The following is a 26,782-nucleotide window of genomic DNA, read 5'->3' as shown; positions in this document are numbered from 1 at the left end:
CTTTGGACACTGAGGTAGTCTACGTGTTGCTAATTGTATCCGCAACTTCTCATCTAGTTGACATGTATAATTGTGCACCTGATTTCCTCAAGGAGATTGTTGTTTTTGCTCTCATCTTGAGTTCAAAATGCGGGAAAAGTGTTCTTTAAACATCCTCTCCTGTATTAAAATAAGAACGTTTCTGAATAGTTAATGCAGAATGTTTAAGATTCTTTTCTGAAGCATGAGAAAAGTATGGTGCGTGTCGAGAGGTAATTATCAAATCCGTAGCTTGGAGCACATTGGAGTGAGGAGAGGACACGCCAGAGCAGGGCCTTTTGGATCTGCTCTTGCCAACTTTACTACTGTATATTTCTTTATCCACTCATCTACAATGTGAAGAATGGGAATATATTTCTTTATTCTAGTGATGACCTAACGGTTAAATTGTACTCAGCATTTCTTATTTATATCGCTACGTAGCAAATGAACTTTCCCTGCAATTTCTACAGATGGGATTAAATTTATATTATAGGCATATTCGTTTTACTGGAGTACTTTTGTCTGTGGAAGTCCGAAGTTTCAGTCCCGACCCTGACAGCAGACGTTTCAAGTGTGATTTCTACTGATTCCTTCGAAACTCATTCCTCGCAAGATTCTTCGGACTGAAACTTCGGACTTCCACAGATAAAAGTACCCCAGTAAAACGAATAGGCTTACAATATAAATTGAATCCTATCTGTAGAAATTGCAGATTTACGGGGTTACCACTCTTCGTTTCCTAGTGTTGTTGCAGTACCCCTTATCAAACTAAACTGCCATAGATATAAACTTTGTCACCGTATAGTTTGATTTCTCATGAACACGAAAAGTACACTAGACATTCTGGTAGTTATTTCACTCTTTCAAATTTTTTGAGTTTCTTGGTGCTGTTGACACTGTAAGGTTAAATTTTACTCTGCCGTTCTAACACATACAACACAGCAACAGTGCCTGCCCGTCATTCATTGCAGCAGCGGTATTTGCTGTGCAATGACGTAAGAGGGGTGAGCAATCTGTTTTAAACGAATATAATGATGGTGCCTTTGGTTAGGGGCTGTCTGGCCGAGGCTCGGTTCGCCCGGAAGGACGTGGGTTCGAATCCCCGTCAGGTAGTAGTAAAATGTAAGAAACGAGATTTCCACTCCCGAAGGTGCATATGGCCTTGAGGTTCACTCAGCCTACACCAAAAATGAGTTCCAGGTTAATTCATGGGGGCGAAGGCGGCAGGACGTAGGAGCTAACCATTCTACCCCATCACGTGCCGAGGTTACGAATAGTGAAAGCCTTTACCTTCTACCCCTCCAAGGGCCTTCATGGCCTGTACGGAGATGATTTCGCTTTGCTTTGCCTTTGGTTACATTTCTCCTGTTCCTTTCCGAACTCATCCACAGCAGTGCGCGCCTTTACGACACTCATTTCTCGGTTTCGATAAAGCCATAACCATTTTCTCTCTCATTTTAGCACCCTTGGCTGCCTACAAAATTAGCCATATAGCTATTATTTTCTATCGTAGATATATTTAAACATATTTAAATGATTGATCACTATTAATTGTTCTGTTCGTTTACCCACCCATTCTCTGTTTCGTGAACACACTGACATAGTTCAGCATTCAGATGATACGCACATCCTAACAGGGAACTCCGTTTTCTGCGGATCGCGGTTTGATTCCCGCTGCTAAACGTAGCTGTCTCGATAATTACAATCTCTCTCTCACTTCCCTCAACGTATGACAATATTACGGACAAAAGTGAAACATATTCATATAATAATAGCATATAATAATAATAATAATAATAATAATAATAATAATAATAATAATAATAATATTTGCTTTACGCCCCACTAACTACTCTTACGGTTTTCGGTGACGCCGAGGTGCCGGAATTTTGTCTCGCAGGAGTTCTTTTACGTGCCAGTAAATCTGCCGACATGAGGGTGACGTATTTTAGCACCTTCAAATACCACCGGACTGAGCCAGGATCGAACTTGCCAAGTTGGGGTCAGAAGGCCAGCGCCTCAACCGTCTGAGCCACTCAGCCCGGCTAATAGCATAATTATATCTGACAACCATGTGATAAAAAAAAAAGAAATGGTGTATGGCTTTTAGTGCCGGGAGTGTCCGAGGACAAGTTCGGCTCGCCAGATGCAGGTCTTTTGACTTGACTCCCGTAGGCGACCTGCGTGTCGTGATGATGATGATGAAAACGACATATGCACCCAGCCCCCGTGCCAGCGGAATTAACCAATTATGGTTAAAATTACCGACCCTGCCGGGAATCGAACCCGGGACCCCTGTGACCAAAGGCCAGCACGCTAACCATTTAGCCATGGAGCAACCATGCGGTATCTGTGCCCTACGTCAAGTAGGCCTAAATGGGACAGAATCCATTCATAAATACCGAGATTCTTTACTTGCTAAATAAAATATAAAACTGCTGAAATAGACAAAGATAAGACATAATTGACTTATTGAACAAGGAAAAAATTAAACAGTTAGTGTCTTCAGAGTCATGAAATTGTTTAAACTTACGTGCTGAAACGTTTACACTAATTATAAGTGTTCCGGGATTATCTGTGGAACGCAGAGGTGATGAAAGAAGGTGCGGGCTTAAATGGGTCTAACTACAATGTCAAGAATTGGATTAAAACTTTAACAAAGGTCATATTTCTTTTAGGACTTCAAACTTAACATTTTTTCATAACAATGAAAGAACAGGTACAATGACAAATTTTAAACAAGAGAAGGAAAATCCAAAATTTAGTGATTTTTACAAATCCTGAGCTTCACGCCCCTCGCCTTACAATTTCTGAACTCCTAGCTCAAATTTATAAAAGAGCACAAATTTATTCAAGGGCAGAAATCCCCTAATTCATGGTGCACTTGCTCCCAAAGTCTAATATCTATCCTTCCAGAGGCCCTCTTTACAATTACAACACTTGAAAAAGAGCTAACAGGCTCTCAATTTCTTACTGCCTACTCAAGGCAACATTACAGTAATCTCGGGTCTCTCAAACCATCATTTACAAATTGAACTTACAGGGGTATTTAATACCCAACCTACCGGGCCTTCATGGAAAAGAACAGGTTAAATAACTGGCCCAAAGACAATGTGAATGGAAGCACACGGCGTTCCAATATAATGAACACTTAAAATCCTCAAGGACTGTAGGCCGATGAAACAGGGGCTATTCCCAAACTACTGAGGTGACTCGTATATGAATTGCTTTAACACCATACAGAAGAAAAGTTACAAAACGTAGTCACCTCAAACCAAGATGAAGGGGAGCTCGGGAGGGTACATCACTCTCTATCCCCGGTTTACAGTTAAAGATTTAATGAAGATTTTTACATTAGCCAGAAGAAAGTTACATTTAGGAAAGCTTGTTACATAACTAAAGAGTCGGACCTTTCCCTCGGGTTAAACTGCGGAGGTAGCAAGAAAGAAAGAAAGAAGTTATGTGGCCATTACCTTGAAGATGTTCTGTTGACCGATGAAAGAGGCCGCTCGCCTCCTGCTTTGACACACACTCAGTAAGATGACGATCAATTGGCCAAGAAACGAGAAAATCAGCAGTTTATAAGCCCCCAGGGAAGGTTCGAATTCACTCAAGACTAAACTAGATACACCCTCTCAGTTTTATTGGATGAATTTCAAAGTTACACTTGGAATCGAACAAGAAGCCTGTGATAGGTAGAAAATTAAATAAGGAAATTAGGGATTGGCTAGATTCAAAACTGGCGGAAAGAAAAAAGAAATATTGCCAACCCAAAAATAAATGAACATCAATCAGTTACAAAAACCTAGAAATACAAAACTTCTTTAAATTATAACTTCTTACAACTTGCACCAGGGTGCATGATCATAGTTTTTAGTGGTGTCCTCTATGTAAAAATGTCCAAACTTCTTGATGAATGTCAAATAAAACAAGTAGAATTTCACACAGATTAGGAAACTGCACAATAACAAAATTACATCATATTTCTGTGGTGACATCTGAGTAAAGTTCTAAGTTGGTGTAGTTTCACTGTTTTACCAATAGAGGAGTTCATTTAGGCGCTAGTTTGATTGCGCGGCTTTGGGGTGTACCTCCCGGTACAATAAGAATATATATATTTTCCGTCCGCCTCTGTGTTGTAGTGGTTAACATGATTAGCTGCCACCCCTGGAGGCCCGGGTTCGATTCCCGGCTCTGCCACGAAATTCGAAAAGTGGTACGAGGGCTGGAACGGGGTCCACTCAGCCTGGGAGGTCAACTGAGTAGAGGAGAGTTCGATTCCCATCTTAGCCATCCTGGACGTGGTTTTCCGTGGTTTCCCACTTCTCCACCAGGCAAATGCCGGGATGATACCTAACTTAAGGCCACGGCCACTTCCATCCGTCTTCCTTTTTTATCCCTTCTAATCTTTCCATCCCCCCACCAGGCCCATGTTCAGCATAGCAGGTGAGGCCACCTGGGCGAGGTTCTGGTCCTCCTCCCCAGTTGTATCCCCGACGCAAAGGCTCCCGCTTCAGGACACTGCCACTGAGGCGGTAGAGGTGGGATCCCTCGCTGAGTCCGAGGGGAAAAACCAACCTGGAGGTTAAACAGATTAAGAAAGGAAGAAATATATTTTCCACTCTGTGTATTACTACTGTCCTACGTTTAAATGGAAAATTTCTGATTTTCAGGAATGTTCTTTTATTTTTAAAATTCTAATTTATGTGTGTGCAATTTTAAAATTCGCGTAATTTAAAGAAAGTATAATAGCTCAAAAAGTGTTAGCCTATGCGGAACTTACCCAAAACCGTGAGCTTATTCTTTTTTTTTCTTTTTTTGAGCGACTGTACAGAGTATCAAGTAAATCCCTCCCTATACACCTACAAAAATAAATGTAAGGAACTTGCTTGTCTAGTGTCTAAGGTGTCCATGCAGCCATTTAAAATAGTTTAGTTCATTTTCGTTATTATAAGATAGTTTCTGTTGAGATGAAGAAACACGGGACCTAGCTACGTACCGCGAGATCGCGAAGGTGGCATTTACTATTTTAATGGCATAATATAGTAGATTCTATGCATATTTCAAGGTGCAATGTGATATCTTCATTGGTACAGTCGAGTTATTACCTGTGCGCGGGTGGATGATGAAATAGCCGCCTGACCCATATACTGTAGTTTACCCAGTGATGTTATGGGCTCAGCTAGTCTGCGATAAGCTTCCGTACGCAGCAGTAAGTGATCTGCTTAATGTGTTTCATGACTTCTGAATCAAGTGTTGGATGGCGTATTTTCGTGTGCTGTATTTTATTAAATGCAATTAACACCGACATTTTGAGGATTCATGCAGCTGAATTGCAGAGAGTGAACTGGAATGTCATAAGACGCTATAACGCTTAGGGAGAGCATTTTCAACGCTCACTGTAATGGAGTTTTTTTTTAAAGTTTCAGTCTGATTACCAATTCAGTCTCGTCGCTATAAGACCTATCTGTGTCGGTGCGACGTAAAGCAAATGGTAAAAATAACTAAAAATAAATTAAAAACAATTATTCGAAGTTGATGGGTTTCCAACGAGCGATCCGACGGGGACCGCGCTCTCATTTACCGACATCCTGCATGTAGGAAGGATGGCAACCCGTGCGGGTCTCGCCCTGTACTTTAGCTGCTGTTTATTTATGGCTTAGAAACATATTTGATAATAATAATAATAATAATAATAATAATAATAATAATAATAATAATAATAATAATAATAATAATTTCGTGAGGCTATTTTTAGCCGGGTGCAGCCCTTGTAAGGCAGACCCTCCGATGAGGGTGGGCGGCGTCTGCCATGTGTAGGTAACTGCGTGTTATTGTGGTGGAGGATAGTGTTATGTGTGATGTGTGAGTTGCAGGGATGTTCGGGACAGCACAAACACCCAGCCCCCGAGCCACTGGAATCAACTAATGAAGGTTAAAATCCCTGACCCGGCCGGGAATCGAACCCGGGACCCTCTGTACCGGAGGCCAGTACGCTGACCATTCGGCCAACGAGTCGCACAACAAACTTGATAATCAGTGGTGAATGATGACTGGTAATTTCTGTTATTACGATATCTGTACCATTGTACTCAACAGACCAATTTGGAACACGTAGCTGTCAGCTTACATTCGGGAGATAAGTGGGTTCGAACCCCACTGTCTATTTTCACACCAGCCACATGCCGGGGCTGGGCCTTAATTAAGGCCAAGGTCGCTTTCCTACCACTCCTAACCCTTTCCTCTCCCATCGTCGTCAAAAGACCTATTTTTGTCGGTGCGAGATTAAGCAAATTGTACTTGCTATTGTGCCTATGCAATATTAATGAAGCCTGGGGCTGGATTTATTCATCGTATACAGTAGCTTTTAGTGCCGGGAGTGTCTGAGGACATGTTCGGCTCACATGGTGCAGGTCTTTCTTTTGACCCCCATGGGCGTCCTGTTCACCCAGGTGTGATATAATTATAATAATGATAATGAAGTTGTTGAGGATGATGTAGGGAGAGGTTGAAACCTGGTGTCGGGATATAGCCTACTCCTGTCGAATAACACAACAGGGTCTGTTCAAGGCTTTTAACGTCTCCATCCTAAGGAAGAAACACTATCAACAACAAAATCTGCCCTCAATCGATATGAACACTGCGGATACGTTTTGAATTGTATCCAGGCTTTGGCACGCACCTAGTGACTATAATTTGCCCGTATTCTACAACTTCTTGGGGAGCCTTCGTCGCTCAGGCGGCAGCGCGCCGTCCTCTCACCGCTGGGTTCCGTGGTTCATATCCCGGCCACTCCATGTGAGATTTGTGCTGGTCCTCTGGGTATTCCGGTTTTTGTGTCATCTTTCATTCCAGCAACCCACTCCAATATCATTTGATTTCATCTGTCCGTCATCAGTCATTACCCTAGAGAAGTGCGACTGGCTTCGGCAGCCGGCACAATTCCTATCCTCGCCACTACATGGCGGCTTCATTCATTCCATTCCTGGCCCGGTCGAATGACTGGAAACAGGCTGTGAAGTTTTACTACTATTTCATGTACCCTGCTGACGGCATTCTGCTGGTGATTCTTTTCCAACAACAACGGGACTTGAACCGGCTAAACAATATGTCAGACCCTAGAGACTTGACACCTTAACGTTCATGGCCACCCGACGGGCTTGGTGCTAGAACGTAACTTCAACTCGAAAAATAAAGTTCCATCTCGGGATATTTATGTCGTGAGCGTGGAGAAATTTCTAAACAACCGCTCTCAGAATGGTCTATTTCAGTAACAGAATTGGAATCTTGGATCTCGGAATGATGCACTTCCTTAGCCTCCGCTTATGGACGAGGGAAGTTCCAAAATAATTTCAGACAGCCTATGGTCTACTTGATGATGATGATAATGATGATTGGGGACGCTCTGGTGCGGTGATCTGGTCACTCGACTCCCAACCTTAGTGTTCAGGGTTCGATAGTATTTTCACTTGGATCAATACGAGACGGCAGGAAGGGCATCCAGTCATAAACCGCCAACCAGGTCCTAAATTGAGCCTGAGTACTATTAATATTATTATTACTATTATTATTATTATTATTATTATTACTATTATTATTATTATTACTATTATTATTAATTTTTTGCTAGTTGCTTTTACGTCACACCGACACAGATAGGTCTTATGGCGACGGTGGGGCAGGAAAGGCCTAGGAATTGGAAGGAAGCGGCCATGGCCTTATTTAAGGTACAGCCCCAGCATTTGTCTGGTGTGAAAATGGGAAACCACGGAAAACCATCTTCAGGGCTGCCGACAGTGTGTGAGTTTCTCCTGAGTCGCTGAGTAAATTTACAAATATTATTAAAACTGGATTAAATTGAAAGATCTGAATATCTGCATTTAAAATGGAAAATCTGAAAATTAACATTCATTAAATAAAATACACACTCGTCGAACCCTGTACTCACACTTACTTGTTACCTGCTTACTTACACATACGTTATTTGAAGGGCGCCAGCTGTCACTCAGTACAGCAATAATAGAATGAGACTCTTGACCATCTCTAGGGTGTGGGGTAATAAGCTTACTTTTGACAACATACCATATAAGTTCTGGGAAAAGGAGATTGGCGTTCGGTTTCCCCATTAATTTTGAGGTTAAGATATTTTACTGTCAATGAAATGAAACTCTGAATTCGTTTGATAGAACAATATATATTCTTTAAATAATATATAAAAAAATAGTGAGTCTTGTTGCGATAAAACAGATGAGAATGTGAAATTATGACATTGCAACTAAAAGAAACTAGGCATGAATTTGAATTCTTCTTGACCGGACATTTAACAATTTATACGAAATATTTCCCTCTTCAATTCACTTGACTGTACCTTCAACACTTTTAGTGTAATTACGACGTAATCCATTGCTCTGGTGTTTACTGTAGATGTGTCACGCCTAACGTGGTGATACATCCTTGAGACTGCTTCTTCTCCATATCATCTGACTTCTTTGTAAGTCAATATGGTATGACCTCTTGGTAGGTCCAGGGTTGCCCTCTCTGACTCCTTGGTAAGCCTTGCGTCCGCGTCTTCCACTAAGTGACGGACCAACCATTTGGTCTCACTCTCTCAATGACCAATAATGGCTCACTGAGTCTTCACCATCTCTCGTTCACACTGGTTGGCTGACCACTTAAGGCCTCTTGATCTAGTAGACTACTTCACTGTACTGCATCCGTATAAGTAATGACTGACGCTACAATGTGCACCCACCTTATATAGACGTAGGTTGACACAGCTACGTAATCTCCAGAAATAACAATGACGTACTCCCACCTACGCGACAGATATTACATCCAGTGGTGAAATAGCCGCCGGCTCTAACTCGCTGAGCGCATATTCTAAATAAATACAATGACATAGCCAAGGCGCGGCGATGACTTGGCAGAATCGCCAACAATATTGCACAATGCACCAACGTCACATCCGATCTCTGATATATACAACAATTCTCACTGTACAGGTATTGAGTGTTATACTACACATACGTATATATGTATACATCTAAGTGCAATCTTGCAAGCAACAGGCAATTGCAAAATTGAATAAAACGGATAATTACAATAATAGTACAATATCACAGATAACATAATAATAATACTGACATAATAATAATAATAATAATAATAATAATATACAGATAAAATCATACAATAATAAAAATACAGATATCATCTTGTAACGGGATTTGAACCGTTACAAGTGGTAAATAGTTTTTTGTTATTTTGGCGATGTTCAAAGTGTAACATTTATTTCTTATAATATCAATTGCTAATTGATGTCAGATTTGTGTTTCAATGTGTATTTCAAAATGTTTAGTGAATACTTGCATGCATAGTTCGGCATGTGATCCCTCATCGTAAATAATAATAATAATAATAATAATAATAATAATAATAATAATAATAATAATAATAATAATAATAATAATAATAATAATAATATTTTTCCTGCTTATCCCAGGTACTTCTGGGGTTGCTGGAGCCACCAAGACTTAATTTGATTTTGCCCGGGGTTTAAGGTCGGATACCCTTCTTGAAGCCACGTGATTTTTCAGATGAATATTCCAACCCGCGTTCGACGGGGATTTGAACCTCAGCCATCCGGGTGGAACGCCTCTAGCTAACCCACTACTATAATCATGCCCTCAATAATAATAATAATAATAATAATAATAATAATAATAATAATAATAATAATAATAATAATAATTTGAGCGAGTTGGCCATGCGATTAGGGGCGCGCAGCTGTGAACTTGCATCCGGGAGATAGTGGGTTCGCACGCCACCGTCGGCAGCCCTGAAGATGTTTTTCCGTGGTTTCCCATTTTCACACCAGAAAAATGCTGGGGCTGTACCTTAACTAAGGCCACGGACGCTTCCTCCCCATTCTTAGGCCTTTCCTGTCCTCTCGTCGCCATAAGACATATCTGTGTCGCTGCGACGTAAAACAAATAGCGAAAAAAAAGAATGAACTGCTGACGTTTGATTAAAATGATGCATATTTTCAAGCTAATAGGCTCAAATCCGAAATTACAATGAAATTCTATTGTACATACTGTGTGTAAAACTGGATCTTGACAACATACCATTTAACGATCGCTATTGCATGTAACGTGTGCATATGTTTACAGGCGAGCCCTCCATGCCACCCTATTCTATGCTAACCTTTTCATTTCTGCGTAACTACTGCATCCTACATCTGCTCTAATTTGCTTATCATATTCATATTTTTTCTACCTCTACCGTTCTTACAGCCTAGACTTCCCTCAAAAACCCACTGAACAAGTCCTGGGTGTCTTAAGATGTTTTCTGTAATTCTATCTCTTCTTCTCGTCAAATTTAGCAAAATCGATTCAGTATCTCTTCATTCGTGATTGGATCCACCCGTCTCACCTTTTGCAAAAAGCTTCTCTTCTCTTTCTTTCTGAGCTAGTTTACGTCCATGTTTCACTTCCGTAGCATGCTACTCTCCATCTTCAAAAACATATTCCTAATACTTATAGCAATGTTCGAAGTGAGCAAATTTCTTTTCCTAAGAAAGGCCTCCCTTGCTTGTGCAATTCTGCATTTTTATGTCCTCCATACTTCAGCCATCGGTAGTTATTTCACTACCCTAGTAAAAATATCAATTTACTTCCTTTAGGACTTCATTTCCTAATCTAATATTTACTGCATCACCTTCATTGGACTGCACTCAACTTGTTCTCCTTCCCCAAGACTGTGTCCACACCATTCAGCAATTTCTCCAGATCTTCTGCAGACTCAGATAAAATTACAATATCATCCGCAAATCTCAGGGTTTTGATTTGCTCTACTTCGATAGTGATTCGCTTTCCAAATTCCTCTTTGATTTACTTTACCGCCTGTTCTGTATAAACACTGAAAAAAGGGGGGTAGGGGACAAATTGCAGCCTTTCCCCACTTCTTTCTGGATCGCTGCTTCTTCAAAATCCTCGAGTCTTATCACTGCAGACTCTGAAGGTGACCGGGATCAGAGACCGAGAAAGAAGAATTTGCTGCAATCTGTATGAAACTCAGTCTGCAGTGATAAGAATCGAGGGCTATGAAAAAAGAAGCAACAATCCAGAAAGGAGTGAGGCAAGGCTTCAAATTGTCCCCTATCCTGTTCAATGTTTATACAGAACAAGTGGTAAAGGAAATCAAAGAGAAATCTGGAAAGGAAATCAAAACTCTTGAGATTTACCGATGATATTGTTATTTTATCTGAGTCCGCAGAAGATCTGGAGAAATTGCTGCATGGAACGGATATAGTCTTAGAAAATGTCTACAACATGAAAATAAATAATCCAAACCAAAAGTAATGGCGTGCAGTCGAAGTCAGGCGATGCAGGAAATGTTAGATTAGGAAATGAAGTCTTAAAGGAAGTAGATGAATATTGTTATTCAGATAGCAGAATACGTAATGATGGCAGAAGTAAGGGCATGAAATGCAGTCTAGCACAAGCAAGGAAGGCCTTTATTAGTAAAAGAAATTTGCTCACTTCGAGCATTGATATAGGAACTAGAAAGAAATTTTTCAAGACTTTCATCAGGAGCATCCTCATAATAATAATAATGTTATTTGCTTTACGTCCCACTAACTACTTTTTACGGTTTTCGGAGACGCCGAGGTGCCGGAATTTAGTCCCGCAGGAGTTCTTTTACGTGCCAGTAAATCTACCGACACGAGGCTGACGTATTTGAGCACCTTCAAATACCACCGGACTGAGCCAGGATGGAACCTGCCATGTTTGGGTCAGAAGGCCAGCGCCTCAACCGTCTGAGCCACTCAGCCCGAGGAGCATCCTCGCCGCTAAATGGGGTTTCATTCATTCCATACCTGACCCGGTCATTGACTGGAAAACAGGTTGTAGGTTTTCATTTCATCAGCAGCGTGACATTGTATAGAAGTGAAACATGGACAATGACCAACTCAGAAAGGAAGAGAATAGAAGGTTTTGAAATGTTATGCTATAGAAGAATGCTGAAGGTGAGATGGGTAAACCGAATCACGAATGAAGAGATATTGACTCGAACTGATGATAGGCGAACGATTTGGCTAAATTTGACCAGAAGAAGGGACAGAATGATAAGACACATCTTAAGACACCCAAGACTTGTTCAGTTAGATTTTGAGGGAAGTGTAGGCGTTACGTTTGGTACGGGTAGACCAAGGTATGAATATGTCAAACAGCTTAGAGTAGATGTGGGATATAGTAGTTGTATAGAAATGAACAATTTAGAACAAGATAGGGTGGCATGGAAGGTTGCATTAAACAAGTCTATGGACTGATGACCCAAACAACAACAACAACAACCACTGGGTGGATTGATTAGCTCAGTAGTTGCTGTTGCCAGTCTCAAACCCGTGTAAATAGGAGAGCTGGTTCTATAACCGTTCAAATCACGTTACAAGCATTCATCTGTATTATTATTATTTCATTTGTATTATTATTATTATTATTATTATTATTATTATTATTATGTTATCTGTGTTATTATTATTATTGTTTGATTCAATTATATAATCTGATTTCGCAATGTATTAATTCATTATCGCTTGCGTCATTGTAGTTAATTTATTGTGTATGTATATGTGTGTGTGTACATTAGCATTAAAACCATGTAGAGTGACAGTTGCTGCCTAATATCAGATATGGAAATGTTTTGTGAAACCTTTTGACATTGCAACATATGGTGTAATACTGTTACAGTGACTGTCGAGTCATGGCTCTGTCAATGTATGCATTTAGACTATGGGATAATTTCTGGGAGTTTCTACTTTGCCTGAGGCTATTTCATCACTATGTGTAATACTTTGGAGTTGGGTGGGAGTTACATCATATACTCTTTCGGACATGACGTGTGTGTGACAACTAATGTCTATACAAAGGGCTGCATCCTATAGCGGCGGTTCAGTTGGTTGGAAGGAGTTGAATGGAGAGACTTGCCATAAAGCCAATTGGAGTCAATTGGAAGGAAGGATGGATGACGAGCAGTGCTATATGGATACGGAATCGTCAGTGACCAAATGGATTATATGTTCGGAGTGTTTCGTATATCTGTTCGGTCGAGTTCTTGTGTCAGTTCGGTGACAGCCGAATATTGAGTCGTCATAATGCAGACTAACAGTTATCAGTGAATTACTTGTAAAGTTGATTGTGAAGTGTGAATATAATTTCAAGTCATGCTATATCGCATTTGTGAAACTAAAAGGAGACATCATCACATTAGGTTTGAGATACCTACAGCTGATACCAACTCAAAGGAATACGTCGTAATAACACTCAAAGTGTTGAAGGTACTGTTACGTGAACCAGTGAGGGATAAATTTCTTGTACAACTTTTAAATATCCGGTCAAGAGGATTTCAAATTTAATGCCTAGAGATTCTTTCAATTGTAATTTCAGAATGTCATATCATATCCATATTATCGTAACAAGTCTTGCCATTTCAATTATCAATTTAAAGTATATATTTTGTTTAGTATAAAATACAATTTATGGTTTTATTTCAATAGTAGAATTAGATAATCTCAAATTTTAATGGGGAAACCACACTTCAATGTCCTTTTCCCATAACCTACAGTATATGTTATGCTGTCAAAGTAAAGTTATTACCTCATACCCTGGAGATATTCAAGATTGTCATCCATATATAGTTACATGTATTTGTGACCTAGTCACAGTTCGTATAAAAGCCGTAAATGAGCAGGCAGAAAACTCCTTAGTTGTTGAAACAATCCACTACACAAGAAAGGGAATAAAATGGATATCAACTGTTACAGAGGGATTACCTTGTTACCAACAAAGTTCTTTCCAAAGGTCTACCCACGAGAATTCAAACCACAAACAGACCATCTGATTGGTGAATATGTAGGCCCAGTGCACAACAAATGCTCAGTCTAAAAAACATATTACAAGTCCGTAAAGCCAGAAAAGGCAATTGGAATTCTACGGCCATATTCTCAGAATAAACTATGGCAGATTTTTTAATTTTTTACGATTGCTTTACGTCGCGCCGTCACGTATAGGTCTTATAACGATGATAGGATAGAAAAGAACTAGGATTGGGAAGGAAGCGACCGTGGCCTTAATTAAGGTACAGCCCCACCGGCATTTGCCTGTTGTGAAAATGGGAAACCATGGGAAACCTTCTTCAGGGCTGCCTACAGTGGGGTTCGAACCCACTATCTCCCGAAGGCAAGCTGATGCTACGTTACCCAAACCCCGCAGCCACTTGCTCGGTAAAAATAGTAGACTTACCAACAGAATTCTGAACGTTACTCTCTCTTTATTTTTATTTAGCGTATGGCTACAGATACGGCATATATTGTTATAAGATCTACACTATATACTATGTCCAAATTGTTTATATAGTCTATAGCCTCTGGAGTCGCAAAAACAACAGTTGGATAATGGTAGACTGAAGGAGACCTCCAGGAAATCGGCATCACAGGCGAAATTGTCCAGGACAAATCTAGATTTAGAACACTAATTCCAAAGAAGAAACTGAAAATTAGAACAAACGAAACCTGGACAGACGAAAGCAAGAAAAATTTCAGCAAGAAGATGAAGAAGAAGTTTCGAGGGAAACGAGAAAGGAAACGCATGGGCTAAATACGTTCAATCGTGCTCCGCAGTTGGGTATGGCGATGTAACTAATAATAATAATAATAATAATAATAATAATAATAATAATAATAATAATGCACATCCGTCTTCTTGGCTGAATAGTCAGCGTGGTGGTCGTCGGTTCAGAGGGCCCCAGGTTGGATTCCCGGCCGGGTCGGTCTCGTTAATCCCTCTAGCTCGGAGACTGGGTAGTTGAGTTCCTCTTAACACATATCTTCTTTCACATACAACATATCACAACATAAACCACCACAGAAGCACGCAATAATGAATAAAATCCTCCTCCACAAGAGATTGGCGTTAAGGCCATCACGCCGTTAAACTAGGCTAAATCCATACAAAATGTCGATCCTAGGTAATTGGGAAAAGGCCAGGAGTAATAGTAATAATAATAATAATAATAATAATAGTAATAATAATAATAATAATAATAATAATAATAATAATACATGTTTCATTTTCATAGAATATTATGGATTTCAGACAGTAAACATGGATCGCTTATTTCAAAACTACACTACGAACACATCTAAGCACCTAAATGAAACAGCAGCAATAATAACGAAAATGTTGAACTCGGAAGTAATCCTGGCAAAGCTCCTTACTTCCAACAAACCGTTGCAATAAAGGAGGGAAAAGAAAACGCCGCGTTTAACATTTGGCCGCTCTGACTGTTCTCCCCCCTCGACGAGGGTCAGACAGCAGGTGCCCACTGACTCCCCGTCTCATTAATCAGCCCACCTCCACCACAAGGGACGAACAGGATTTCTGCACAGGAATTCTCTTCTATAACAGTGTACATGTTACCAGCAACAGCTAACCCTTAAATGAAAACGACCTAAATCCACTTCTCGTAGACTATAATAATAATAATAATAATAATAATAATAATAATAATAATAATAATAATAATAATAATAATAATAATAATAATAATAATAATAATAATAATAATGTCTTGGTGAAACAATTCAGGAAATTAGATGTCAAAAGATGGAAACTGCATATCGACTAACAAGAAATGTATCTCTAAGCACACAAAACTAAGACATTACAATACAGTCATTAAACTAGAATGTCTTTATGGATCAGAGACGCTAATTTTAAACAAGAAAGCATACATTGAAAACACTGAGAAAAAGGAAAGCAAAATCATAAGAAAATTCTAGGCCCAAAACTCACAAACAGGAGATGAAGCAATACACAAATATTCACAGTGACATTAGAAAACGCAGGCTAACATTCTAAGGTCATATTAAAAGAATGCATCCAGGCAGACTTACCAAACAGTTAGTTGAATTCTATGAAAACAGGAGTAAAGCTAAAACAGACACAATGAAATGGATTGGCGAAGTCAAAACCGATTTGAAACAGGCAGAAATTACCCCAACAGATGTCCAAAACAGGGTAGTCTTCAGATCCAAAATTAAATCCTTGCATCCGGGAGATAGTGGGTTCGAATCACACTATCGGCAGCACTGAAGATGGTTTTCCATGGTTTCCCATTTTCACACCAGGCAAATGCTGGGGCTGTACCATAATTAAGGCCACGACCGCTTCCTTCCAACTCCTAGGCCTTTCCTATCCCATCATCGCCATAAGACCTATCTGTGTCGAAGCGACGTAAAGCCCCTAGCAAAAAAAATCAATAAAAGAGGAAATACCAAAGAAGAAGACTGGAACAACCGGGTATGAAGACAGAAAGGGAGCTCACAGTAAATGAATAAAAGAAATATGGGCACAAAGGCACAGAGGAGGGCAAACGCACGCCTCTAAGTACTTTGCGTAGTCCAATGGGCTTATTCACATATATATATAAATGCATGCACTCATACGTCCTTCATCTTTATAGATTACTAGTGGACACATGCACTGCCCTACAGCATTCGTTATGAATAGGTCAGATAACTCTTGATGTGCCTGTCGTAGTCGTATTGTGTTTCCTGCCCTTTTCAATAACTTTATGAATATTTAATACCGATAATAGAGTTTATGGATTTTCCAAAAATAAAAAAATGTGTTTATTTTTAAGATTCCAAATACCAATTTTAACGTCTGTAACATCTTCAGTTGTACGATCCCTTCCGTATGTGTGTCTTACCCTACAGTTTTCTTTCCCAAACAGTAAGTCATAATATGTTTACCATACCGATTGGGAACGAACTTTGACTTAAACGGCATTCAGAGTGTCACAGTTCATCTCAGCTTCACCAAAGACTATGAATTCGTCACTAATATGGTTATTTTCGGATTTTTAAGTTTCAATCCCTTCCTTTAGGGGTGCTGGGGGGTTTCTTGCCCCTACAGTAATTTTTCCAGATAAAAGCAGAAATAGGTTTTAAGGAACACATCATAATCTTCACATACTGTTGGGTAGGCAACCCGCTGATCGGCCTTGTCTTGCGGTTTGTTTATCTTCCCCTATTTTATTGTTTACCCCTTAGTGCCGAACTACCAATCAGATGTCGTTCAAACCACTTCATAATCCCTCTCAGATGTAATAAGAACAAACTGTGAAAATTTCAGCGAAATTGCTCCAGTAGTTTTTGAGTCTATTAACTTCAAACATACCAACATCCAATTTTTTATATATAGATTATGACTTTCAAGCGTTTAGTCTGTAAGTGTTGATGAATGAACTACTCGCCTTCACAGGGCGGTAGACTCGGTCAAGCAAGTCAAATACTACGGCTGAGGATATTGTCACGCTGACCACGCGATACTCCAATATCTGCAACACATCAGGCTGGAAAGCAGACATCTTGGCAAGTCAAGACAAGGAATAAGCTGTACGTGCCACGAGTTTGTTACAATTTTGCTGCGAATACAGAGGATTACTTCTCACGGTTATGCATTTCTTAGAACAAAGTTCTGCCTCTCCCAATATTATCTTTAATCCCTGTTTCCACCGCCATAGTTGACAGTGATGGAACTTGCTAATTCATTGATGATCGTAAAGGTAATGGAGTATACTGTAAACGGTTCGTTCCAGGAAATTACCATGTGCATCAGATCACTGGTTCATTGTGTTAAAGCATGGTGACATTGGGGCCTCGGGAAAAACATCGCTTTAAATCGCACTGTCGGACGTCCTTGAAATGGCTCTCCATAATTTCCCAGTTTCCACGTCAAGCGAGTGGCGGGACAGTATCTTTCTGAAAACAACCACAGTCACTGCCTTCCTAAATTCTTATCTAGCCCCTACTATCCAGTCCGAGTTCGTCTGGACGAATACGTTCTTCGCTGAATTTCAAATTAAATTGTCTCAGCCTACAATGCACTGCATTGTACATTACAACGAATCTTCGCTTAGTCCGATGGCTAAGGCGACTGTAGCTATCGAGTTCGGTAAAACGAATCCTTCAACAATGATTAATTACTTTTCTTGGTTCATATTCCAACGTGCCTCTTTTTGTAAACAGTTCTGTGGCCTCGTTTAGTTTTACACCTCTTATCTTCAAATCGTTAGAAACTGAGTCTAACAATCGTCGTCTTAGTCTCCCTCTACTTCTCTTACTCTCCATAACAGAGTCCATTATTCTACTAGCGCTTCTTCTCCCTCTTTTTCTTTCTATTTTCTGTAACATTGTTATCATTGTACACTGTTGATGGCCAAATGTCCTACGGACGAAGGTTATAATGAAGGAAAAGAAAAATGCACCCTCTTTGCTGACTCAGCATGTTCTACTTTCTTTCTTCCATGTCTGTCTGTTAGGCTGGTTGGATCCTCAAATACCAGCACCAAAATGAGGCGTACTAGGCAAGATGAGGAGTGAGGTAGTTTGCCATTGCTTTCCTCACTGGGTCAGAAAGTACTATTGCAGCACGACTGACCCTATAAGCAGCACCTTTCATAACAGTCAGAGGCACTAGTCATGCTTGAATGTCATTACTCAGCTCTACCCATACCCCAGCAACTTCCATATTGTCACAGCCATGGATGTTGACTGGGACTTCGGTGGAAGCTACACTTTACTCTGGCCTGTGCCAAGAGATGGATGCAAAAGTACTGTATCCATCAAGAAATGAGAGCAGGCAGGCTTTCTTCCATAAGCCCCATTAATATCGATAGCTCCCCATCGAATTCCATTTCGTTCGCCAAACTGTTTCCAAAGAGTCCTTCGCCTGTCATTTGGGAATGGGACTCCGTTACTCCCATAGGTCCGAGGCTTGCTTAAAAAGTTCTGAGCGTGCTCGGAGAAAATTCAGTAAAGCAGGATGCTACCCTACTACACCTAGTCCCAGTGACGGTCTCTCCTCTAACGGGTTTGGGACCACCGGTGGATTTTATATTCCTAGCCATGACTCAGAATATGTCCGAGATGACCACTCAAACTCATAGGACCACGTACTTCTCCATTCCGCCGTTGCCCATGGTTCACGAACTAGAACGTGACTACAGTAACGCTCACCACTTTTAACACCAGAGTTGCGCTGATGGGCGCCCGTTGAGACCAGCTCAGTGCAGCCAATTGTACGTCACTGTCAAGCGAGAGAGCGAACGCACTCAGCACGACAAAGAGCACCAGCGTTGGATTGTGACTACGAAGCACCATTTTGATCAAAATATCTATTGGAGTCAGTGGCGGCGATTGGGAATTAAAAGTGGGGACGGGGGCACAAAAGTGTTTAGACAACAAAAATTACCCGGGTCTGGGAGATGCAGTGGCGCGAGGAGAGTGGATAGGGGGATAAGCATTAAAATTGAAAAATAGATACAAAACTGTAAGTTTTTATGCTCTCTGAGCAAATTTCAACAGAGAAGTAAAGGTTGACTGTTTACCGATTTAAGTGCGGTAATAATAGTTTTTTTGTTGTTGAGATTTTGATTCAATAATATACAATAAATCTTTCACTGAAGGAGCAATTACACATGTATTACAATTAAACAGAATTACGGCGTGATTATACAATTAAAAAGTAATTTATTATTTGACTGCACAATAACAAAGTAACAGACACTGGATAGAACTGCACAGACACATTGACTGAGTGAGGCTGCCAGACTGACGAATCCGCTCGACAAGTGGGTGAATCGTACCTGTGTGTCCACCTTGGCAAAAATATACCCGGCTACCCTTCCTCGTAGCACACTTAACACGCTGCTGTGCGAGTCTCCCCTACTTGCTACGGCGCTGAGCCACGCCGAATGACATTTTGTGCGTATTTTCGCTAAGTCTTCTTTTAATAATTAAAGAAGTTAAAGGAAATAATTAGTTGATAAGACAACAGGGTTTGTATAAATTGCTATTTTACATAATCCCCAGTTTCAGGCGCCTAAACTGAAATAAACATGTTTATTTTCTCCACAAAGTGGTAGGGGGAACTGCCCCCTCGCCCACCCACCGACCCTGATTGTAGCACGGTATTAAAATCAGACACTATAATCGCAAGAAAACCCTATCTTTTTTAAATATTTGTCTTCGATTCACCCCTTCGATATGGACCTAACAGGCTACTCACATAGTAGGCATTTCGCACGGTCCCTACCTGCATAGATATATACTAGCTTTCTGCAGTTAGATTAGGAGAGGCCCTCTTTTCAGCATAAGCTTCTCCCTCGATATTAACAGACATGGTTTTATTTCCCTATTTTTACAAAGTCAAAGAAAAACCAACATGTTACAATTTTTGGATTTCTATTTCAATAGCTCGATAAAAGAATGAATGCATGGTATTGTATGTTAATCGCACTTAATATTTTATCAAAATTATTTTCATTATTATTAAAATATAATTCGTCTCCCATCTAGTCCGGCTCCTTGGCTGAACGGTCAGCGTAGTGTTAATCGGCTTAGAGGACCCCAGGTTCGATTCCCGGCCGAGTCAGATAGTTTAAACTTAAATAGTTAATTTCCTTGACTCGGGGACTGCGCTTTGTACTGTCCCCAACATCCCTGCAACTCACTTACCATAAATAACACTATCCTCCACCACAATAACATGCAGTTTGCCATTCACAGTAGATGCCACACACTCTCGTCGGAGGGTCTGTCTTACGAGGGCTGCACCAGGCTACAATAGCCACACGATATTATTATTATTATTATTATTATTATTATTATTATTATTACTGTTCTACACAAATCCTGAGTGTGTTCTTACATTTTCGGCGCTCACCCTAAACGAATACTGCGAGAGAATCTAAAAAAATCGAAAGAGATATTTCTGGACCCTAGGTCCAATTAACTTGAAATACAAAAACGAAATCAAATACGGCACTTACTAGACAGATTTAATGAACAGACAATAGACATTCAACTTGGAACATAATAACGGTTGAAGACGACCTGACTCATTGCGTTCTTAAAGGGTTTTCTTTAAAAATCCAGTAAAAAGTCATTTTGAACCTTGAAGAACATCTATTACAGTTAATAACGACCTTCGTTGTTCACGTGGGAACTTACCGACACACGTAATACTTTCGCCCACCTACCTCTACCTACCTACCTGTAATGAATCTCATTAAGTGTTCGGGAAGCTAATGATGGTACAGGGAAACAAGCAGTTATTGACATGACTGACATACCAACGGAAAGAATTTGATTAGGACATGTATTTTCCCATGCATTAATTAGTGCGACCGTGCCAGAGTTCAGTGGCAAGGAAGCCACTGGCTACTCATATATACAGCCACCTGAACTTCCAAATTCCGTCAACGATCACCTGCAATACCTACTTTTTTCGTAAGAATTTTAGGTGACACTACTTTAAGTTTGGGTGAAAAATACCACAATTCACTGTACGCCACGGATGCACACCAAGGCTAAATTTAATTACTTAATAATTCGCTGTAATTTTCCTAGAACAGTCCGACTCCCTGGCTGAATGGTCAGCGTTGTGGCCTTTGGCTCAGCGGGAACTGGGTTCGATTCCCGGCCGGGTCGGGGATTATAATCACGTCTGATTAATAATTCTGGTTCGGGGATTGGGTGTTTGTGATTTTCCCAACACTTTCCTCTTCATATTCTGACAACAAACCTCACTACCAACCACCACAGAAAAACACAACTGCGATTACATCCTTCCACATAGGATTGACGTCAGGAAGGGCATCCGGTCGTAAAATAGGCCCAAATCCACACGTGCGACACAGTTCGACCCCTCAATTGAGGGAAAAGAGGCAGAAAAATAATTAGTCCGACTCCACGGCTGAATGGTCAGCATAGTGGCCTTCGGTTCAGGGGGCCCCTGATTCCATTCCCGGATGGGTCACGGATTTTAAACTTAAATGATTAATTTACTTGGTTCGGGGAATGGATGTTTGTCCTGTCTCCAATATCCCTGCAACTCATGCACCACACACATCACTATCCTCCACCACAACAACACGCAATTTCCCATTCAGAGCAGATGCCATACACCCTCGGCGTAGGGCCTGCCTTACAAGGACTGCACCAGGCTACCAATAGCCACACGAAATTATTATTATTATTATTATTATTATTATTATTATTATTATTATTACTATTATTATTATTATTATATATTTAAAACACGACTGATTTTTGTTACATCGATTTTGAGAGAACGGCTGAACAGATTGATATCGTAAAGCATTCTGCCGAAAGGTCTTGTCCCGTAGATTTACAGAGTGTCTTTAAAAATATAAACATTTCTTACCGTATATTTTTAAATTATTAAAGAAATGTGTGGTACTTCCATTGGCCAATGCGCTCGCCAGTACTTCCAGGCCACCTGAACCATGAAAGCGCTGAGCAGGAGGCACTATAGGGGAGGTGGATGGTGTAGCACACATGTGCAGCCAGCCGTCTTACTGGACGTCAGTACTTCGTGGACAGGAACAGCTGCTGCTTTACTCGCCACTAGTTGAACAGTGCACATTACATTCAACATTCATCTAAATGTAAATGAGAGTTCGGTGTCTTGATTAACATTAAATTCCAAAGCAGCTGACGATATTCTATAGGCATAAAGGAATAAAGCCCAAACGGCAAATAATCATTAATACGTGTGAATCGTCTATTAAAATATGTCATTCTATTATTTCTGGTGAGGAAATTGTGGTTCTTGGGGGAGATTTCATAAGGGTTTTTTCCTGTTTTGCCACATGCATGTCACCAAACAATTATTTACTTATAATAGTATTAAATAGTCTCCTCTTTGACCCTTTTTCAAAACACGCCGCTTACATAAAATATGCTCGCAAAACCACGCAAAAAATTGAATTTTCGCTGATTTTTTTTTTCAGGAAATCCGTAACGGCGACTATCCCTATGTAGATGATGACGGATCAAATGTTATTGAACTACCAACTAGAATTTTAACACATGATGATATCGTGAAACGTTCATTTCTGTAAGAGATGACATCATTTTCTCGAAAGTTGCCATTCTTAATTAATTTGAAAATGATTGCGCTTATGCCTGGTAGTTCAAAACCATACACTAGCATCAACAGGTTAACACTGAAGATGAAAGCTAGCTACATCATTTTCCTGCATAATTCTTGAATTCCTTCGAATTAATGGTTAGTCTCCACATATTCTTATTCTAAAAAACTGGAACCATAGTTATGCTCCTTAGAAATCGGAACGCTTCTCAACGGCTCCTAAACGGAACCAGATTAGGGCCTAATTATAAGAAGTATGTACGAAAATTGTTAGGATTTGGAAATAATAAGTGGTGATAAAGCACTACAGAGAACCCTAATCCTCGAATTGACTTAACAAAATCCGATAAAAACACTTCCATTTTCTTTCAAGAGGCATCAATTTCCAATTCGTTTGAAATTTTGTATCACGATTAATAAACCACAAGGGAGATGAAGGACTCTAATTATCTCAGCCAGTTTTCAGCCATGGCCAGTTAAATGTTGCAACGTCAAGAGAGCGATGTTTTAAAGTTGCAATAGTGACAAAAGGTAATTGTACCAAGGAATACACCGAGCAAGTGGCTGCGTGGTTTGGATTTGAACCCCACTGTCGACAGCTCCGTGTTTTCCCCAATTTCGCACCAGGCAAATGCTGGGGCAGTACCGTAATTAAGGCCACGGTCGCTTCCTGTCCACTTCTATCTGTTTCCTATCCCATCGTCGCCGTAAGACCTACCTGTGTCGGTGCGACGTAAAGAAATTTGTAAAAAATGAAGTACACGGAATGTTGTGTATAAGGAAATCCTTCATTAATATTTACCCCATTGGCCGTCATGTCTTGACAGGTTTCAGCTAGTTATTGTTATTTTATTATAGTGGTTCCGATGGCAGGAGCATACTATTGGAAGAGGAGCAATATGATATGTAGGTTAGTCAGTACCACCGTATCTCCTGCTTCCTGCATGAACCTTGATGAATATTTACTGTAACACGAGAGGGCTTCAAAGTCCAAAAATGAGTGGTCACTTCCTAATATTGAAAACTTCACCGGCTATCCTAAATATGGTTCTTCAGTTATTACTCTCTAAGAACATTCGCACGTTGTCTGACATATATTGACATAGTATCGTATAAGACCGAAAGTTCAGCTACAAAAAGTGTTTATTGTACTAATTTTAATTAACCATGGCGGTAATTGTACATGTTTATGATTCTTAATAGCGAAGTCTTGTAACCATAATTGCACACCACAATAAGCTCACTGGATGAATGATACTTTCCTTGTCATTTGAACTGACCCATTTCGAATTAGTCAGATCCCACTGTTTTCATTATTATTATTCCCCTGCGAACCATGTAACCTTGCCGCGGTGGGAAGGCTTGTGCGTCCCAATGAAGCAGATAGCCGAGCCGTAGATCCAACCATATCGGATGGGTATCTGTCGAGAGACCAGACTAACGAACGGTTCATCGAAAGGGCGGTAGCAGCCTTTCGGAAGATGCAAGGGTGTCAGTCTAGATGATTGACTGATATGGCCTTGTAATAACATATAACATGGCTTAGCAGTGTCGATACTGCTACACGGCTGAAGGAAACGGGAAACTACAGCCGTAACTAACTCTGGAGGACAGGAAGCACTCTCTGTACGAATGATGTACTTATGCTGGCTTCCTCCCGGGCAAAGAACTTCGGAGGTAAAATAGCCCCAATTCGGATCCCCGGGTAGCGACTACACGGGAAGCGGCAATCATCAGGAAAAGGGATACTGATATTCTGCGAGTCGGAGCGTGGAATGTTAGAACTTTGATTCGTTGTGGTAGGTTAGAGAATCTGAAAAGGGAAAGGGATGGTCTAAATTTAGATGTAGATTGTATATGTGAAGTACGTTGGCAGGAAGAGCAGAATTTTTGGGCAAGCGACTACAGAATTATCAACACAAAATCAAACATGGGAAATGGAGGAGTTGGTTTGATAATGAATAAGAAAATAGGGAAGCGGGTAAGCTACTACAGCCAGCATAGTGAAAGGTGAAGATAGAAACGAAACCAATACCCACCACAACATTACAGGTCTATATGCCTACTAGTTCAGCGGATTATGAAGAAATTGAAAGATTATGAAGAGATAGAGGATTTAATTCAAAACGTCAACGGTGACGAGAATCTAATTGTGATGGGAGATTGGAATGCAGAAGTAAGCCAAGCAATAGAAGGTACTGTAGTAGAAGAATTGGGATTGGGACAAAGGAATGAAAGAGGAAGTCACCTGGTAGAATTCTGCACCTATCATAATTTAGTCCTTGCTAATACTTGGTTCAAACACCACAAATGACGGCCGTATACGTGGACGAAACCTGGAGACACTGGGAGGTATCAAATAGACGTCATTATGATTAGGCAGAGATTCAGAAACCAGGTGATGGGTTACAAGACTTTCCCACTAGCGGACGTGTACTCTGTCCACAACTTGTTGGTCATGAAATGCCATCTGAAGTTGAAGAAATTGAAGACAGGGAGGAATTTAAGGATATGGGGTCTGCACAAGTTGAAGGAAAAGAAAGCGAGTGATTGTTTTAAGGATCAAGTTGCACAAGGACTAAAAGAAAAGACTGAAGGAAACACACTAGATGAAGAGTGGACTGCCGTGAAGGATGAGGTCAGTAGGGCTGCTGAAGAAAGGTTAGGAAGAAAAGTAGCATCAAATGAGAATCAAGGGATAACTTAAAAGATACTGGACCTTACTGACGAATGGCGAAAATACAAGAATGCAAAAAATGAGGAGGGCAGAAAGAATACAGGCGATTAAAGAATGAAGTACATACACAGTGCTGGACAACTAAGGAAGAATGGCTGAGAGAGAATTACAAGGATGGTGAAGGTTGTATGGTCCTAGAAAAGGTAGATGTTGCATACAGGAAAGTCCAGGAAGCCTTTGGAGAAATGAAAACTGGGTGTATGAATATTAAGAGCTGATGTGGAAAACCACTTCGGCAGAAAGATGGCAGAGACATATTCAACAGTTGTATCAAGGTAAGGAAGTAGATGATATTCTTCTGGAACAAGACAAGAAGAGGCTGTTGACCCCTTTATAACGGAAGACCCAATTTTGAGGTCAGAATTCAAAAGAGCTTCGAGAGATGTAAATAAAAACAAGGCACCTGAATCTGATGTCATACTCTCAGAATTACGGATTGCCTTAGGAGAAATAAGCATGGTGAGGTTATTCCATTTAGTGTGTAAGATGTAGCCTATTATAAAGGAGAAGTGCTATTCGATTTTCGACAGAATGACTTTATACCTATTCTCAAGAAAGCAGGTGCTGACAAGTGTGAAAATTATCGCACCATTAGTTTAATAGCTCATGCCTACAAAATTTTAACACGTATTATTTACAGAAGAATGGAAAGTAAAGTTGAAACTAAGTTGCGAGAAGATCGACGACGACGACAATGATGATAATGATTATAATGATGATTGTTGTTTAAGGGGCCTAACATATAGATCGTCGGACCCTATGCGAGAAGATCAATTTGGCTTCAGAAGAAATGCAGGAACACATTAACAATCCTGACTTTATGTCTCATCTTAGAGTACCGAATTAAGGACAAGCTCACGTACATGACATTCGTAGATCTAGAAAAGGCATTCGATAATGTTGATGGGACCAAACTATTTGAGATTCTGAAGGTGATCGGGATCAGATACGAGAAAGAAGAATTATCTGTGCAAAGATTAGTCTGAAGTGATAAGAC

General features: G+C 40.3%; 1 long non-coding RNA gene across 1 annotated transcript in view; it reads left to right on the top strand.

The window, feature by feature from the left end:
• The window catches only part of LOC136863294 (uncharacterized), a 375,222-nt gene that overhangs the window by 20,201 nt on the left and 328,239 nt on the right, over positions 1-26,782 (top strand). The window lies entirely within an intron of this gene.

Source organism: Anabrus simplex, chromosome 2, assembly GCF_040414725.1.
Source record: "Anabrus simplex isolate iqAnaSimp1 chromosome 2, ASM4041472v1, whole genome shotgun sequence".
NCBI classification, from domain to species: domain Eukaryota; kingdom Metazoa; phylum Arthropoda; class Insecta; order Orthoptera; family Tettigoniidae; genus Anabrus; species Anabrus simplex.
The sequence above is the reverse complement of the archived record's forward strand: the minus strand, read 5'-3'. Positions and strand labels throughout refer to the sequence as shown.